The following is an 18695-nucleotide window of genomic DNA, read 5'->3' on the forward strand; positions in this document are numbered from 1 at the left end:
TTAACTTACACACACTTTCCTGGAACAGGGCAATATACAAAATGAAAAGTTCCACTTACTTGAATCCTCATAGATTATTGCACTATTAAGGTATTATAATGCAACATATGTATTATTACACTTTAATAAATTGCGTTATGACATACGTAATAAAGAGCATTTTTTCCCCAGAAGAAATCACGGGTAAATATACCAGATATTAACAACTACTTTTTTTACTATAGAAAAAACTTGCGAATTTACAAAGTATTTACATTGTATGGGTATTCCACTGTGGAGGAGCTTTTGGACAAAATACCCTATGTTCCTTTCTAACTCATTGTCCAGAAATATTTTTCCTTTTTCTTTTTCCTAGCATTTATGAGGATTTTGGTTCCTTCACACAAATCCATTTGATGTCCCTCGCCCATTAACAAATTATGTGAAGACAGTATCTAATATATTAAGTACGTGACCAGTGAAACTAAATCTCCTGCTGATTTGTGGTAATTATTTGAGAGAATTGCATTGATGCATTCACTGCAATACAGCACTGTCAAGACGGTAAGTGCCCGACATAGAGGAGCTGCCCTACAGTGATAGTGAGGTAAGCTTTGCAACTAATGTGTCAAAGGTAATATGCTAGACATTTGTGAACATTGTTAGCAGGGACAGCATGAAAATGAGTAATACTCGCACACAACTGCATCGGTAGGCAGTAGTCTCTCTGGATTTCAGTCTTTGCTACTTGAGCCTCTCTCTGCATGTGGCAGTTCTCCATTTCTAGTGGTTTTGTTACAGATTCTTAATTCAGAAACATAATGGTGATTTCTGAAATGGTAACAGTTCAATGAAATACGAATGCCATCACAAGAAATTGGGAAACTTCTGTTTATCTATCGAGGAAAAATGTAAATGAATGAGTGAAGCACAACGTGTATATCTACAGACCCGATTCCTGCTGCTGTGCAATTTTTTACTGTATACATGATGGCAGAATTCAACAACTTCAAACTTCTAGACATAAATTACCCCATTTATTTCGCAATCATTGTCATAACTGTACATGATCCATCTCGTATACTAGTGTTTCTTTTTTTCCCACTCTCAATGAAGCATTCATCTGTTCAGTTTAAATTAACTCTTTATTTGCTGAAACTCAGCTATTTCAGAAGCTTATCATTGCCTTAACTTGTATGAGCACCAAGCATATATTTGGTAACAAAGTGTATTCCTCCAAAATAAATTTTGTAGAGATCACGGTTGAACAAAGGTGACTAAGTATACACGTATCTGCTCCACCCCTACTGCAAGAACCACTTGACAGTGTAATGAGCCCAATTTGGAAAGGAAAACTGGATTCATAGTGTTGCAAGATTTTTTAGGACAGAATTAAATTTCTCATCTACTGTATCTGTGGTAAACTACTTTGCACTGCTCATCATGAACATTCCCACTGAATAGTGTAACTGAGTCAGCATTTATGAATCTGTGAAATTTTACTTATTAGCTACGGACAATTTGACAGGATGCTTTACTAACAACACAAACGCTGGGTGATTCCTTGAACTATTTCTTTAATATATATTGTGTATCAACATGTGGTACAAATTTCTGTGATTTCTGTATGACAAATTTGCTCTGTACTGTTATATATACTAGGTAACGAATATTAACTATATATATGACGGTAGTATCTGTTCCCGAAAGAACAGTTACCGTGGATGACCATGCAGCTTTGCTAGAAATGAAATGATAATTAAATGGACACCCTAGCTGCAAGCAGGCATTGATACACTTCATTGGGGACATGTTGAAAATGTGTGCCCCGACCGAGACTCGAACCTGGGATCTCCTGCTTACATGGCAGACGCTCTATCCATCTGAGCCACCGCGGGCACAGAGGATAGTGTGTCTGCAGGGACTTATCCCTTGTACGCTCCCCGTGAGATCCACATTCCCAACATGTCCACAACACTACATTCGTAGTGCGCGTAACGAATATTAGAGTTTTAAGGCTTTGTAGCATTTATTACATTCAGCTTACAATTATAAGTAATACATCAAATGAAAGAGCAATTCAAGCAGTTCTGTTTGCGTAGCAGTGTGCATGCGCATGCACTGTTTCCTGTGTCTTCCATTAGAAAGTGCCAGTAGCAAAGATGGGACTAGAGAACGGAAAGCTTTCTGTGTCACAGTTTGCAAGGACTGAATCTATTGTTACAGTGCAACATGTGTTCCTAATTAAGTTCCACAGTAATCCTCCAAGTGAAGATAACATCCATAGATGGTATCATCAGTTTGAAAACACTGACTGTCTTTGCAAAGAGAAGAGTATGGAATGACCAAGAGTAACTGAAGAATGTGTTGAGTTCAGGAGGCTAGTTGTGAATCAGTAATCCCAGTGACGTCCGAGTTTAGGCTTTAAAGGAGATGCTTACAACTACAACCTGACTGTCAGCAGCTTTTGTGAGCTCTAAAGCCTTCAGACTTCCTCTTACTTTCCAACTCTGTGAATGAAATGTTGCTGCACGCCGAAAATTTTCTGGATCGTGCCATCCTCTACGATGAATCGATATTTCATCTAAGTGGAAATGTGAACACAGACAACACGTACCTCTGGGGCTGGGGGGGGGGGGGGGGGGTCAGCTAGTGCCCATCAGAAGGAAGAGTTGCAACAAGACTCCCCTAAATTGAATTTTGAATTCTTTTGCGCTATATACCAGTGGAAAGTTTATGAGCCTTTCTTTCTCAGTGAAGCAACTGTAACTAGTATTTCTTACCTTGATGAGCTGAAACTATGGCTATTTCCTCACTTGGAATAAGCTGATCCACAGAACTTCGCATGGCAGCAAGATGGTGTGCCGCTTCACTGGCATAACTCAGTACGTGATTGGTAAAATAACATCCCTGACTGCCGGATTGGCTGCAAGGCGCCAGATGAAAGAGCTTGTTTCACTTGGCCTCCACATTCATCCAATCTGACGCCACGTCATTTTTACCTTTCGAGATTCATACAGAATGATGTGTGCGTGTCTCTACTAGTAACTGATCTACCTGACTAATGAAACAGGATTGAAGCAGTTGTTGCAACAATAACTATAGACACACTGATCAACATTTCAGAAGAACTCGCCTACCTACTCAGTGTTTGGTGTGTAATGAATGTCTCAGTGTTTGGTGTGTAATGAATGGTGCTCACACTGAATACTTGTAAGAAAAACTGTCTGAGTTGCTCTTTCATTTTACGTATTATTTATAATTGGAAGTGGAATGTAATGATTGCTACAAAGTCTTAAAACCACGATACTGATTTTGAAACGCCCTATATACGAATATTTGTGGTAAGTTAATAGCATAGCTATCTTTCACAGTCGCAACCACTCTTGTATAAATTCAGCTCAGTGCAAGCACAGCGATTCTATTTTATTTAGTATTCTATGTGCCACAAATCGAATGGACATTAGCTCCTGATGCGAGCAGAAATTTCTTTCACTTAAATAATAAGAATGTATAGAAGTACAAAATATATTGTAACTTGTAGTAAATCCTCTGGTCTAAACCAACAAAGTTTTCCCATATTACCATATCAAATAACAACAAAAACATCATACTCATGACAAGTGCAATCAGACAATATGATTACGCAAAACTTGAAACAATTTCCTCAGAGAAGATATGCACCCACTTCATAAACAGATTTTTTAACTGTCCATCTAGATTGCTTAAATGTTTTTTTAATTGGTTGCTTTCAATACAAATGAATCATCCTCACAGCTTCAGATAAAAGACCTGTAGATGAAAGTAAAATAACAGCAAACACTACAGTATGCGATGAAGCTATTACACCGTATCAAAAATTGGATGTAGCATAATTAACCCGATTGTATCAGTTAGACGAGTAACCAGTCCAACTTGACAGCAAAATTTACATGCTACGTCACACAATTAAATAGTGGTCTGATAGAATCCACATTGTTCATGTGGCTTGCAAGGCAAATGCCAACAGGTGGTATATGGTACATTCGTCACTCATTTGTAAACAATATGTTTCCAAACTGAATTAATGATAATTTTTTCACACTGACCTAAACAGAAAGCACATAACATTGGAGATATGCCTTCTGCAATGCTGTGTGCTGACTGCCAGTCAGATTATGAAAATATGTAATTTGAATGGCAGCCAGCCAGTAGCACTGTAGCACGCCTGTCTCTGTCACGCTCTCATAGTCGCTGCTTCAGTATTATGCCATCTGTCGAACAGTCCCCTGCTGACAACCGCCATGGGCAGAGGCTACGCACGAGGGCCCTTTCATTGATTTCACGAATGGCACACATGTGCCAGCTGTCCCACCGCATACTTTCTCCCCATCCTATCACCACTGACATCAATAAGCGACAACTGCACCTAGGTCTTCGTAGATATTAGAATAGGCATTGAGACTGAATGTGTTCTACTCATTCTGAATTAGATTCGAATTTTGGTTTTGTGACCATAAACTCTGAGTTGTTCAAATCTGTTAGGGAACTGCCACTTTTGAGCTCTTTGTGAGATGTCCAAATTATGATCAAAGTTGATCATAGAGTGTTTGAAAGCTCCCGTGTGTGCTGCAAAATCAGTTTTGTTTTTAGAGTATGCATGTACCCAGAACTGAATATTGAGGCTGCCCCTCGCCTGGTTTGTCCTATGTACTGTTTACTGCAGTCACTGTACTTAATCCTAGACATGCCTGACCCTGAAACTTATTCCACCCATTACACACTTTACCCACCACGAACTGTAGACCTTGCCGTTGGTGGGGAGGCTTGCGTGAATCAGCGATACAGATAGCCGTACCGTAGGTGCAACCACAACGGAGGGGTATTTGTTGAGAGGGCAGACAAACGTATGGTTCCTGAAGAGGGGCAGCAGCCTTTTCAGTAGTTGCAGGGGCAACAATCTGGATGATTGACTGATCTGGCCTTGTAACACTAACCAAAACAGCCTTGCTGTGCTGGTACTGCGAACGGCTGAAAGCAAGGGGAAACTACAGCCGTAATTTTTCCCAAGGGCATGCAGCTTTACTGTATGGTTAAAAGATGATGGTGTCCTCTTGGGTAAAATATTCTGGAGGTAAAATAGTCCCCCATTCGGATCTCCGAGCGGGGACTACTCAGGAGGATGTCGTTATCAGGAGAAAGAAAACTGGCGTTCTACAGATCGGAGCGTGGAATGTCAGATCCCTTAATAGGGCAAGTAGGTTAGAAAATTTAAAAAGGGAAATGGATAGGTTAAAGTTAGATATAGTGGGGATTAGTGAAGTTCAGTGGCAGGAGGAACAAGACTTCTGGTCAGGTGAATACAGGGTTATAAATACAAAATCAAATAGGGGTAATGCAGGAGTAGGTTTAATAATGAATTAAAAAATAGCAGTGTGGGTAAGCTACTACAAAACAGTATAGTGAATGCATTATTGTGCCCAAGATAGACACGAAGCCCACACCTACTACAGTAGTACAAGTTTATATGCCAACTAGCTCTGCAGATGACGAAGAAATTGAAGAAATGTATGATGAGATGAAAGAAATTATTCAGATAGTGAAGGGAGATGAAAATTTGTGACTGGATTTCGGTAGTAGGAAAAGGAAGAGACGCAAACGTAGTAGGTGAATATGGATTGGGGGTAAGAAATTAAAGAGGAAGCCGTCTGGTAGAATATTGCACAGAGCATAACTTAATCATAGCTAACACTTGGTTCAAGAATCATAAAAGAAGGTTGTATACATGGAAGAAGCCTGGAGATACTGACAGGTTTCAGATAGATTATATAATGGTAAGACAGAGATTTAGGAACCAGGTTTTAAATTGTAAGACATTTCCAGGGGCAGATGTGGACTCTGACCACAATCTATTGGTTATGAACTGTAGAGTAAAACTGAAGAAACTGCAAAAAGGTGGGAATTTAAGGAGATGGGACCTGGATAAACTGGTTAACTGGAGGTTGTACAGAGTTTCAGGGAGAGCATAAGGGAACAATTGACAGGAATGGGGGAAAGAAATACAGTAGAAGAAGAATGGGTAGCTTTGAGGGATGCAGTAGTGCAGGCAGCAGAGGATCAAACAGGTAAAAAGACAAGGGCTAGTAGAAATCCTTGGGTGACAGAAGAAATACTGAATTTAATTGACAAAAGGAGAAAACATAAAAATGCAGTAAATGAAGCAGGCAAAAAGGAATAAAAACGTCTCAAAAATGAGATTGACAGGAAGTGCAAAATGGCTAAGCCGGCATGACTAGAGGACAAATGTACGGATGTAGAGGCTTATCTCACTAGGGGTAAGATAGATACTGCCTACAGGAAAATTAAAGAGACCTTTGGAGAAAAGAGAACCACTTAAGAGCTCAGATGGAAACCCAGTTGTAAGCAAAGAAGGGAAAGCAGAAAGGTGGAAGGAGTATATAAAGGTTCTATACAAGGGCGATGTACTTGACGGCAATGTTATAGAAATGGAAGAGGAGGTAGATGAAGATGAAATGGGAGATATGATACTGCGTGAAGAGAGTGATAGAGCACTGAAAGACCTGAGTCGAAACAAGGCCCCGGGAGTAGACAACATTCTATTAGAACTACTGACAGCCTTGGAAGAGCCAGTCCTGACAAAACTCTACCATCTGGTGAGCAAAATGTATGGGACAGGCGAAATACCCTCAGACTTCAAGAAGAATATAATAATTCCACTCTCAAAGAAAGCAGGCGTTGACAGATGTGAAAATTACCGAACTATCAGTTTAATAAGTCACGGCTGCAAAATACTAACGCAAGTTCTTTACAGACGAATGGAAAAACTGGTAGAAACCGACCTCGGGGAAGATCAATTTGGATTCCCTAGAAATATGGGAACACGTGAGGCAATACTGACCCTACGACTTATTTTAGAAGCTAGATTAAGAAAAGGCAAACCTACGTTTCTAGCATTTGCAGACTTAGAGAAAACTTTTGACAATGTTGACTGGAATACTCTCTTACAAATTCTGAAGGTGGCAGGGGTAAAATACAGGGAGTGAAAGGCCATTTACAATTTGTACAGAAACCAGATGGCAGTTATAAGAGTCGAGGGACATGAAAGGGAAGCAGTGGTTGGGAAGGGAATGAGACAGGGTTGTAACCTCTCCCTGATGTTATTCAATCTCTATATTGAGCAAGCAGTGAAGGAAACAAAAGAAAAATTCGGAGTAGTTATTAAAATCCATGGAGAAGAAATAAAAACTTTGAGGTTTGCCGATGACATTGTAATTCTGTCAGAGACAGCAAAGGATTTGGAAGAACAATTGAACGGAATGGACAGTGTCTTGAAAGGAGGATATAAGATGAACATCAACAAAAGCAAAATGAGGATAATGGAATGTAGTCGAATTAAGTTGGGTGATGTTGAGGGAATTAGATTAGGAAATGACACACTTAAAGTAGTAAAGGGTTTTGCTATTTGGGGAGCAAAATAACTGATGATGGTCGAAGTACAGAGGATACAAAATGTAGACTGGCAATGGTAAGGAAAGCATTTCTGAAGAAGAAAAATTTGTTAACATTGGATATAGATTTAAGTCACAGGAAGTTGTTTCTGAAAGTATTTGTATGGAGTTTAGCCATGTATGGAAGTGAAACATGGACGATAAATTGTTTAGACAAGAAGAGAATAGAAGCTTTCGAAATGTGGTGCTACAGAAGAATGCTGAAGATTAGATGGGTAGATCACATAACTAATGAGGAGGTACTGAATAGGGTTCGGGAGAAGAGGAGTTTGTGGCACAACTTGACTAGAAGAAGGGATCGGTTGGTAGGACATGTTCTGAGGCATCAAGGGATCACCAATTTAGTATTGGAGGTCAGTATAGAGGGTAAAAATCATAGAGGGAGACCAAGAGATGAATACACTAAGCAGATTCAGAAGGGCGTAGGCTGCAGTACGTACTGGGAGATGAAGAAGCTTGCACAGGATAGGGTAGCATGGAGAGGCATCAAACCAGTCTCAGGACTGAAGCCCACAACAACAACAACAACAACACACTTTATGGCAGAGCCTGAAGTTTAGCACGTTATTTGTACAAAAACCTACTTTTACATTTGTTTCATTTAAGTACCAACAGCCCTGCTGCAGTCATAGAATTAGTTCCCAGCGGCCCGTACATTGTCAGGTACTCGGCACTTGTGATTGTCAACTGTAGATCCACTTGATTGAGGAGCAACAGCTCCAGTTATGAAAACTAACAACAGCCAGGAGATTGGTGTGCTGACCACATGTCCCTCCATACCTGCATATCTAGTGATGCCTATCAGCTGAGGGTGACATGGCAGTTGGTCAGTACCACTGGGTTTTCCAAGGCCTGTTCGGACGGAAAGCTGTATTAAAGTATGTGTCAGTTTTATACAAATCTTTCTGCAGAAGGTCACAGGCACATACTGTTGTTTGTTGTTGTTGTTATTCTTGGCCTCTGCTTATTTATTTTTGTTCTTCCTTCTTTATCCCATTGTAAATTTTCATGACATCCCTACATTTATATGCACTTACCATGACCATTTGCATTATAAGACTCAGCTTTCTTTCAACTTCATGCTGGCAGAATAGTAATCTTAATAAACAACACACAAGTGCATTGAAATACAACTACTAAAGTGACTTTGTTGCTTACAGATGTCCAATGGAAGAGCGGGGAGAGCGTGTGGTGGAACAACTGTATATGTTGTGCCTGGAGCTGGTGAAGGGGCTCTCATACATGGTCCTTGCGCACAGCAACTGAAAATGACTATATGGCCCATGGCACGACACTGAAGCAGTGATCACACACAGGAGTAAGCTGCGACAGAGAGATGCCCGTGACAACTCCGTCTGCATTCAAATTACATACTTTCGTGATTTTTTAAAATGTTTATACCACAGGCAAATCACAAGTTTTAATCATGTATTTCTAATAACATTATTCTCAGCAAACAAAAAATTATTATTAAATTATTTTGGAAATGTAATTTTCTTTAATACACGGCAAATGTACAAGATGTCACCTGATAACAGTTGCCTTGTGAGCTGTATGAAAAACAGGAATTCTACCAGACTACTATTTTATCCTGCCATGTAGCATGTATATTTTGCAGATAAGTTCTGATAAATTGGATTTTTTTATATGATATAACAGCAACATTGCATATCATAGAGCATATGTTGATTAATTAATTTATTTTCATCTACATATCTAAGGATGTTTCTTGTGACTGAAACTAGTTATTGTAAATGATTAAAGAAATCTAGATGGACTATAGAAAAATTGTCAATATAATTCGCAGAAAGTCACCCGATGATGGTAGTCTGCTGCCATCGTGCCCAACTAAATGATAAAACTGAAATGTGACTGACATAGAAATGTGTGTTTTTTAATATTTGCATGGAACATGCAGATCTCACCCAACTCTATATAAAATGGATAAATTAAAATTATTGTAGATGCTGGGAATTTGGATTTTGTGCTACAAAGAATTGCAACCAGCCTATCAACTGCATATCTGATACTCTCAAGGAGGTAACGAGAAACTTCCACGGATAACCCGAAAAACGTGGGTCAAAGAGGGACAATACATAAAAAATCCAGTACTTATTGCATAACAAAATGAATTACATTAGATAGCTACTTGACACAATGAGCAATCGTTAAACAGTTAATATGCACATCTAAAAGTAGATTGTCAGACAAAGCCCTTCATCTGGCGGAGAAACACCCATCTATGGTTCAAAAATGGTTCAAATGGCTCTGAGCACTATGGGACTCAACTGCTGAGGTCATTAGTCCCCTAGAACTTAGAACTAGTTAAACCTAACTAACCTAAGGACATCACAAACATCCATGCCCGAGGCAGGATTCGAACCTGCGACCGTAGCGGTCTTGCGGTTCCAGACTGCAGCGCCTTTAACCGCACGGCCACTTCGGCCGGCCAACACCCATCTATATCTGCACCACTTTGTAAAGGTAAGTTGTCATTTGATGTCATTACCAAATCTGATACTCTGATAAACATTCAGATGGACATGGGCTAAATATTTTTTTAAACATCAATGTACACATTTTCTATTAAAAAAGACTGCAAGAAAGAACATGCTGTGCTATGCTCTGCTGAGAAAATGTGTGGTTTTGTTCTCTTTCTCAGGCAGTTTTAACTACAACAGCAGGGAATTTAAATGATTACAAAAATTGTTTCTCCCATACAAATTCTTTCACCTTGTATATATTTTTAAACAAAAATTGTATACGCAAGTATATGCTTCCCTCATGTGTTATGGATGATACTTATGATGATGCATTATTATGACAATACTAGGTACGGACACACCGGAATCGCGGTGTAATTGCTGGGTGCTTACCCGTGGGTTGTGATGTACTGCCACTAGTACAGTATTTCATTTGCTTCATTTCTTTTTGCAGCTTGGACACTGCCATCAGACATAAAGGCATTCGAAACCTTGTAAAATATCTAATGAGAATGAGCTTACTCTGGAAAATGCTCGGCACACGAGGCAACACCAGCCTCAACAATTTCTCCTACATTCTCTGTAAACCAGGATCATTTCAATTCTTTCTTCTGTGGTTGCAACATTCATCGTCCACTTGCAAGTCTCTTCTCCAAATGACAGGTAGGTGTGCAGGCAATTAACACTGTGCAAGTGTTATAATGTTTAGAGCCACCGTCTGTTCTACCTCTTCACAACACATGACCTCTGGTCACAGTGTACCGCCTGTTACAGTAAGTCGTAGTTCATTACGTGGCCATGGTAGGGCATCGAGTAGTGCCCTGGTTGATATGTCAGAGGAATATGATGTTGCAAATGGAGTTTCCAATTATAAGTTATGAAATATTGGTCTGTCATACTATTGCAGTATGGAGGTTGGGTCCCACGTGCCATTGGATATTCAAGGGCCATTGAGTAGCATGTATTAAATTACGACTGTGTACCCATTTTGATTCCTCCGATTACAGCACAATCTGTGGTGAAACAAAGAAAATGCTTCAGACGAAATGTATGTAGATTTTGCTGTAGAGGTGTAATCTGCAATAAAATAGTGGGGCTCCCCATTGAAGATTTCAAAGTTACCCTCTGCTACCCATGAAAGCGGTATGGAGGGGCTGGTCAAGTGTGGTATTGTTGGATGCCCCCTCTGAGAGAAACAAATTGGAATTATAAGTTTTTTTGATCCAATGTGTAGTTTTCAAGATATTTCAATGTCTTCAGTTAAAATGAACACCCTGTATATGCACAACTCACAAACAATGGCCATGGTAAACTCCAAGCAATGAGTTCCCACTGGGATGAGTAGTGACCTCAGCTGAGGTGGAAGTACAAAAGAGGTACCGGGTGTGGAGGGGGAGGGATTGCACATAAGAGAGGGAGAACAGGAATGTGCCTGTCTGTTGCTCAGTGTCTCTTCTCTGTGGTGAATAGCACTCTATCCTAATTCATACTGTTATTCCATCGTGTATTTCAACTCTTTGACTATTAATTAAATAATTACATTACTGCAAATGGAAAACAAGAAGATCTACTTCAAAAGCTTTTTCAGTGAAATCGTTTCATATACGTATCACATTCCCTGGCAAAAAGGTACTACATCAGCATTCATGAGATGATCAATGTGCACCTCTCATAAAAATGTTTCAGGCAAACGACGAGCTTGCAAACGCAGCACAAAGCTCATGGATATCCATTCTATGGTGCAATGAGTGTTGCTAGTCTAAGATTGTGAAACTAAATAGCTGAGGCATCAATTACATGTATGAGTTACACACCACAATGCTACACAGATATTGTGAAGAGTCAAATGCAGTAGATGGCCTAATATAACTAACAAATCAAAACAGTACTTTCTACTCAGCAGTCAAATTGTATTACTGGTTGGGAAATCATATCCTTAAGATGTGCCATGAGTAGTACTAACCTCCTTCCATTTTCCTAAGGGCAACACCTCCTTTAATTATAGAAGGATTCTGACTCAAATTTTCAGACAGTCAAATGAGGAATCACACATAAGGTTGGGACCGTGCATTCTGAATCTGCCACTAGTTCTGTACAAACCCTACAATGAACAGGCCACAGATAGGTGCAGCATGTGGGTGGGATATGCGGGTCTAGCAAGGACGGGCAGTGAAATGTGAACTGGAGACAGTGGTTATCGATTTTTAAAAGCGAGAGTATTGTTCTGAGGGACAGTGGTTATCGATTTTTAAAAGCGAGAGTATTGTTCTGAGGGTGGCAATCCAAACTTTGCGAAGCAGTAACCAGTGTTTATACTGGAGATGAGAGTCGCCAGTAGATGGAAAGGAGGACCTTTTGGTCTTATTATACTGACTAAACGATTTATTGCATTCCGAGCTGGAGAAAGAAATTGTGGAAGCCTATACTTACAGAGGCTGTTGTCTTAAGGAATGTGGGGCATGTAGTGTGTTCTGTGGCTACAAATCACAAGGTACTGAACTGTTTTTGTCGTCTGCTTTCTTTAAGTGAGATCAATGTCTCAAACTCTATTCTGAATAATAGATGTTGACTGCTGTCATTAGAAGTCTGAAGTATCTGTGCTATCAGTAGTGAGAAGTATTAGAAATTTAGTGTACACCGAAACATATTATTCAGAGATTTCTGGGTTCCTTCCAGAGACATTGCTTGAGCCACAGTGGTGATTTGTGCACAGTTGTTATTTTGCATAGCATGTTATGACTGGACAGTTATTACACTGCCCTCAGTTTGCCAAATGCATTTACCTTTGGCAATGCTGTGAGCTGTAAGTGCAGTTGTGTGAAATTAAAGACATGTGAGTGCAATGGCTATCTGACAAACTTTTTAAGAAACCACCCTGGGGTAGTTTCACGTAGAGGTGCTTTGTATTGTAGTTTGCAAGACAAATCAGGTAAGTTAGGTACAGTTTAGCTGGTAAGTTCTCAGTGGCTTACATGTTAATGACACTGGAGACATCAGCTGTGTAGCCTAAAAGATTGCCCCCTGTGAAACTTCATAGGAATAACAAATTAATATTACTGTTGCACAGTATTAATACTAGTTTATTTTCAGACTGCCATCTAAATGTTAATCTTCCTTGTCTGTGCAGCACCTCTGACAATTTTGATGAAATGTTGCAAAAAAAAAAAAAAATACATTTTGATAAGAACAAAGAGATTGTGGACAGTTAAAAGTGAAAATATTTATTATATCTGATTTTAATGGCAGTTCTGCTAATTATTTTGATGAAGTGAAAAGGCCTGTCTTACAAGCCGTAACTCTATTGGGTGTACCACACAGAAGTCACTTATATACTGAGTAACAGACTGTGTGGCATTTTTGGAACACATTATAACATACAGAACATTGAGTGAAATGTAGACTGATCATAAACTGGTTATACCAGGATTTAGCAACACAATGTTGCCCGTTCAATTTAACTACTGACTGTTAGTGTGAATGACAGCTTAACTTTAAACACAAATAATTGAGCATTGCTTCAGGGATTGTAGTTGCCATTAGAGTATGGACTTGAAAACAGTCCTTAAAGCACTTATTGAAGTATTCAGGAATCTAATCCCAAAAACTACTAGGAAATTTCAGCTATTTCATAGCAAATATGACACAGTCGAGGGACACCTACATTGCAGTCACAATTTTTCTTGCCTGAGTAAGAGTGTGCTCACCTTACACCAGGTAATGGAAACTGTACGGAGCTTATTGGGGTGAGTAAAACCATCTCAAGTAGCATTACAGCCAGAGACATCAAAATATGTGACACAGCAATATGCTTTGAAACATAAAACAGGATATAATCAGCCAATAAGAAATACCATATATTCTTATGTGCCTAAAACTTGTTACAGAAAAAGCACAATACTGACCAACACCAAAAGCAGTCTACAAGTTTTTGCTACACAAGTTTCAAATTCAAATGTACCTCCAGTTCAGATGTCAGTTTATCTTCCAATACTCCGATCGGACAACAGTAGCTTACATCCGTAGAGAAATACCAGCCTCAAGAATGCTATTACAGCAGCACTCCCTCGAGATGGAGGTAGTTCAGCCTGTGCAGAGCAAAGCATTCACTATGTTAAACTACAAGCAGATGGAGTAGCCACACTTTAAATATGACATACTGCAAGCTAATTAATTCCTTAACACTACTGTTAAGAAAGAGCAGGTATGGTGAAGAAAAAAAAAAAAATAGAAAAAAAGATACAAATAATAATAAATGAACAGAGGAGAGATTGCATGTCAAACCCTTATTTTCATTTGCTTCCTTTCAATTGTTATGATTACAAACGATGACAATTATCGCAAGAATATGTAGAGTACATCCACAATCATGAGGCACAATTACTCAGTCCCACCCCAAAGTGTAAAGGTAATATATAGCGCAGGCCTCCACTGCCACACTGTCGAATCCTCCTTCCTGCATTCGGCAACTCTCCACGGGTGGGCCACCTCCAGGCTCACTCCAGCACCAGGCAGACCCCTGACCCAAAAAGCAGCAGATCGCTATCTAACTCGCACGGCCGCTCACCTGCTGCACAAGTACAGGCGCTCCCGTGTCACCAACCGTCACTCTTAGGGGTGATACCCGTCACCAGAGATTGTCATTTACAGCAAATATCCTGGCAGTCTTCCACACTGTCTGCACAATACCCCAATAGCTGTGCCTCGACAACTGGGGCGCGCACTGCTGAGTGCGCTTCCGGTGTCGGCACTCCCAGGTGCGGAGGTCACAGCCTTCCGCTGCCAGATAGCAGCTGCTGAGCACCACGTGCCAGCCTCGTCACGAGCTGAAGGGGAGTGTGGCCATCACACTGTGATCTTACGAATGTAGTAGCCCGAGTTTCAATAAAGTGTTATACTTTTGATGCAGCCTGCCTGAGCTGCCATCAGCCTGCAACCCCAGTATTACACACTGCCACACTCCCACACTTCCGGCTCAGAGCTCGCAACAACATCCGGAGAAAATGGATTCTGCCGGCTACGTGTCAGTAATGTGAGCTGTTTTCGTACCCACCTAACTCTCAATTTTCGAAAACCAATTATTTCATTTCACACAAGAGAGAACTGGAAATTTCTGGAAGCACAGTGTTCATCTCATTCGACGACAGTCGTCGGTCACTAGCGGCCATTTCTTTGATCTCGTTCTCCATCTCATCAGTCACATCTGAGTTATCCGCCTCTCGGTTGCTCGTCACAAACATTCGTTCACAAGTTTTAAACTTGAGACACCGCTAGTACACATTTGTGCAATTTGTCACATCACCCTCGTGGCAAGAAGAAACTGGATTATGCTCTTCACCTTGCAGCTGGTGGGATCCGGAACAGACACACCTATTTCGGCGCAGGATTACACAAGTTTTCAGCTGACTGAGATAAATGAGCACATGTTCTACTGCCATCACCTTCTCCTCGAATGCAGCTTTGCCAAGTCTGCAAGAAGTAAAAAAATCCCTTTGAGTGTCAGAGGCTCAGTACACCTACTTTTTGTAGATCCGCAGTCAGGGGGTTCACGTGCAGCAAATGTTTCTGTCCACAATGTTCCCTGCCCTACATGCAATAGCTGCGCTCTATCACTGTCCCCTCTCCCCTCCTTGAGATCTGCAGGGTTGTAGCATTTCTGATCTGGGAGCCACAGAACTCGCTCCCAAGCCACACTTCTTCATTTTGGGAGGATAATGTTAGCTCAGGTATGACACAAGAGGTAGAGTGATGTGGAGACATACTTTTATTTATTAACATTTCTTTAATATGAATACTGCGGACCTGACTGGTGATTATCATTGTGATTCTCAATAGCTAGCTGTCATGTGATTTTTTTTTTTTTTTTTCAGATTCTTTTCATTACCAGCTCTCTTTAAATAACTGAAGTACTGTAACACTTACTTCTGCACCTTCAGTGCACCAACAATATGAGCTACATGTGCACCGATTAAGTAAGTATTAATGTATTATGACTCCATGGACAATGCAGACTACAAAGTGTGAACAAGAAGTTATTTTATTAACCCTTGAATGGTCACATGGGTGACATGTCACCCAATTTTCTTTTTGAGATGATGTCACCCATACAGGTTGTTCACAGACGTGAATGTGTATAGCTTCGAGCTCCACTTTAAACGTCAATATTTCACCAAGTGTAAACACTTTGCTGAAATAACATGAGTGAAGTGTTTTGGAGTTTCTTCCAAATAAACAAAGGACATGATGATGATAAAATCCCAACTCCATAACAGAGCATAGGGGACGATGTGGGAAACCCGCACCGCCATACTAGGCAAGGTCCTACTGGAGGTGGTTTGCCACTGCCTTCTTCCGACTGTAATGGGGAATGAATGATGATGATGAAGACGACACAACAACACCCAGTCATCTCGAAGCAGGTGAAAATCCCTGACCCCACCGGGAATCAAACCCGGAACCCTGCGCTCAGGAAGTGAGAACGCTACCGCGAGACCAATAAAGGACAGAAGATTTTTAATTTTTGCCTTTCAAAAGGAAATGACCATTACTTCATACTGTCCCAAAGAGAACAACACTGCTTGTGTAATTTCTACAATGCACCTCAAAAATGTTATCGGCAGCAATATAGTGGATATGAAAACGTTAGAGATCATAACATTTTGCAACACCACACAAGTTGGAGTGGACTGTGTTGACCAGCTGCCTCAAAAAAATAATGGGGTCCAAAATACAAGGTGCTGACATGTGGTAATGCTCTACAATCTGCTAAACTAAGCAGCAATAAATGCATTTTGCTTTTATAAATTCAATAAAAATGAAGATGAAGCACTGAAGAGAGAACTATTTCCCCAACTAGTCTTGCATGGGAACTTACAAAGCCCAAACGTGAAGGACAATGTTACAAGCATGGTAGATCACGGGAAAAATCAGTCTCGAAATCGTGTGTTAGGTGCGGTAAGTGAATCTGCATTGCTTTTCGAAGGAAGTTTCCGTCAAGTATTTGGATACTGCCAGCTGAAATAACACATGTGGCAGAAAGTAATTTTGGTAATATTGTATTAGAGAGGCTCATATACAGGTACTGCAGTGTGGGGTTCACAAACTACACTTATTAATTTTTACTGCAATTTAAGTTCACGTTTGGTTGTTTTCACTGAAATATAGAAAGAAACATTCCACGTGGGAAAAATATATATAAAAACAAAGATGCTGTGACTTACCAAATGAGAAAGCGCTGGTAGATAGACACAATAAAAAACACTCAGACACACACACAAATTTCAGCTTTCGCAACCCAGGGTTGCTTCATCAGGAAAGAGGGAAGGAGAGGGAAAGACGAAAGGATGTGGGTTTTAAGGGAGAGGGTAAGGAGTCATTCCAATCCCGGGAGCAGAAAGACTTACCTTAGGGGAGAAAAAGGACAGGTATACACTCGCGCACACATACACATATATATACAGACACAGGCAGACATATGTAAAGGCATAGAGGTTGGGCAGAGACGTCAGTCGAGGCGGAAGTACAGAGGCAAAGATGTTGTTGATTGGTTGGTTGGTTGGTTGGTTGTTTGGGGAAGGAGACCAGACAGCGTGGTCATCGGTCTCATCGGATTAGGGAAGGAAGTCGGCAGTGCCCTTTCAGAGGAAACATCCCGGCATTTGCCTGGAATGATTTAGGGAAATCACGGAAAACCTAAATCAGGATGGCCGGACACGGGATTGAACCGTCGTCCTCCCGAATGCGAGTCCAGTGTCTAACCACTGCGCCACCTTGCTCGGTAAAGATGTTGTTGAATGACAAGTGATGTACGAGGGGCAGCAGCTTGAAATTAGCGGAGGTTGAGGCCTGGTGGGTAACGGGAAGAGATAATATATTGAAGGGCAATTTTTCATCTACGGAGTTCTGATAGGTTGGTGTCAGTGGGAAGTATCCAGATAACCTGGACGGTGTAACACTGTGCCAAGATGTTCTGGCCGTGCACCAAGGCACGAGAGATCCATCCTTCACGAAATCCTCCCCACTCCACCAAGAGGGTCTTTCCGCTGTCCACCTAACCTTCGTAACCTCTTGGTTCATCCCTATAATATCCCCAAACCACCTTGCCTACCCTCTGGTTCCTACCCTCTCATTCCTACCCTTGAAACCGCCCCCGGTGTAAAACCTGTCCAATGCACCCTCCCACCACCACCTACTCCAGTCCTGTAACCCGGAAGGTGTACACGATCAAAGGCAGAGCCACGTGTGAAAGCACCCACGTGATTTACCAACTGACCTGCCTACACTGTGACGCATTCTATGTGGGAATGACAAGCAACAAACTGTCCATTCACATGAATGGACACAGGAAGACAGTGTTTGTTAGTAATGAGGATCACCCTGTGGCTAAACATGCCTTGGTGCACGGCCAGCACATCTTGGCACAGTGTTACACCGTCCGGGTTATCTGGATACTTCCCACTAACACCAACCTGTCATAACTCCGGAGATGGGAACTTGCCCTTCAATATATTCTCTCTCCCCTTACCCACCAGGCCTCAACATTTGCTAATTTCAAGTTGCCGCCGCTCGTACCTCACCTGTCATTCAACAACATCTTTGCCTCTGTACTTCCGCCTCGACTGACATCTCTGCCCAACCTCTTTGCCTTTACATATGTCTGCCTGTGTCTGTATATGCGCGGATGGGTGTGTGTGTGTGTGTGTGTGTGTGTGTGTGGGTGTGTGTGTGT

The 18695-nt window shown here is 41.0% G+C and overlaps 1 protein-coding gene across 8 annotated transcripts in view; it reads right to left on the bottom strand.

Annotated features, from left to right (window-relative positions):
* Positions 1 to 18695, bottom strand: part of LOC124717296 (longitudinals lacking protein, isoforms N/O/W/X/Y-like) — a 269156-nt gene that overhangs the window by 113176 nt on the left and 137285 nt on the right. For 7 of the 8 annotated variants that reach the window (XM_047244123.1, XM_047244116.1, XM_047244111.1 and 4 more), the window contains one exon: positions 13929 to 14055. The exons of the other annotated variant lie outside the window; for it this stretch is intronic. The gene's annotated coding sequence lies outside the window, so the exon portion shown is untranslated. The remainder of the gene's footprint in view (positions 1 to 13928; positions 14056 to 18695) is intronic. 8 annotated transcript variants of the gene reach the window in all.

The sequence above is a fragment of the Schistocerca piceifrons genome, chromosome 9 (genome assembly GCF_021461385.2).
Source record: "Schistocerca piceifrons isolate TAMUIC-IGC-003096 chromosome 9, iqSchPice1.1, whole genome shotgun sequence".
Classification (NCBI taxonomy): Eukaryota; Metazoa; Arthropoda; class Insecta; order Orthoptera; family Acrididae; genus Schistocerca; species Schistocerca piceifrons.